General features: G+C 49.6%; 1 pseudogene; it reads right to left on the reverse strand.

The window, feature by feature from the left end:
* Nucleotides 1-528: 528 nt before the first annotated feature.
* On the reverse strand, nucleotides 529-1,154 carry LOC110295830 (annotated as a pseudogene).
* Between the last annotated feature and the right edge of the window lie 210 nt (nucleotides 1,155-1,364).

Consider the following 1,364-nt stretch of genomic DNA (forward strand, 5'->3'; position numbering starts at 1 on the left):
GACATGATGTCCTCTTGGCACATCAGGGACCTCACTTAGAAACCTGATTTACAGAAGCCAAAGTTTCCAACTTTCTGAAAATACACAGAAGAGAGGCCAATGCTCAGGGTGCAGAGATCCGAGTGGCAGCCTGGACAGTTTCTTCCCAGTGCCCCAGCCCAGGGCTCTCTCTCTGGGTCTTCATCAGGGGAAGAACACAGCAGCTAGGGTAATTCCACTGTGTCCCACAATCACACACACAACAAACCAAGCCCGTGGCTTTCTGCCAGAGGAATGAGAGCTTGTGAAGTCAGAGAGTAACAGAAACAATAAAGAAGTAGGGGAAGAAGTGGGGATGAAAGATGTGTGTCATCTCAAAGTCCTTGCACCCTGGGAAGGATGAGCCAAGAACCACATCCTCTGCTCCGAATCCAAGCGTCCACAGTCAGGGCAGCTGCAGGAACCTGAAGACAGCACAGCAGCTTCACACTCAGGTGCTTCGTGTGTGTGTGTGTGTGTGTCTCACTGGGAGATGACAGTCAGCAGGTGTCAGTAGAACATGGTCAGTATGTCCACTGTGAGGTCAATGGGACCTGGTGCACTTTGTTTCTGCATATGCTGCTTGAAATGAACCACGATGTCTTTGGAAAGCTCTGTGGACGTGCCCTCCAGCTTGCTGGTAAACCCAGCTCCACAATCTGCTTGAGCTTAGACAGCGTGGACTTCTCTGCATCCACCGACGCGCTCTTCCCACCAGCAGCCTCTTTGCTAAGTCTTTCTTATAAAACACTTCAAAGACATCTTTACCATGAATGAAACAGAATAGAGTCATGATTCTGTCCAGGATCCTCTCTGGCTCCTCGTCTGTTGCTCCTTTGTTGCCCTCGTAACTTAGCAATGAGCTCTGCAGGCTTGTGTGGTCTCTTGTTGGTGAACATCTCGAAGGACTCCTTCATCGGGTTGATGAAGCACTCATTCCTCTGGAAGCAGACCTCCATCATGTGGTCCACTTTGTCCTCGAAGTCCAGCAGGTGTTGGATCATGTCTTTGTCTTTCTCAGGATTGATGACAATGGTTGTCCCAAAGTCATGAACAAAGTGGAGAGGCTGTGGACAGGAGGCTGCGTTGGAGTTTGCTAAGCACACTCTCAGATCTCCAGGTGCAGAAAGACTCATTTAAGCTGAGGTTCTAGGAAGAGACTGTCTATATGCTGCTGAAGGTCAGAGGCTGGTGCAGGACAGGGAGGCTCCAGAATACCTTAGCCATGTGAGCAAACATCTAGAAGAGGAAGCAGACCGAGTGATCACCTACTTAGACCACAGCACACAAAAACCATTGGCTGCCTGTGTGGAGAAACAGCTTTTAGGAGAACATTTGACAGCAGT

The sequence above is a fragment of the Mus caroli genome, chromosome 6, assembly GCF_900094665.2.
Source record: "Mus caroli chromosome 6, CAROLI_EIJ_v1.1, whole genome shotgun sequence".
NCBI lineage: Eukaryota > Metazoa > Chordata > Mammalia > Rodentia > Muridae > Mus > Mus caroli.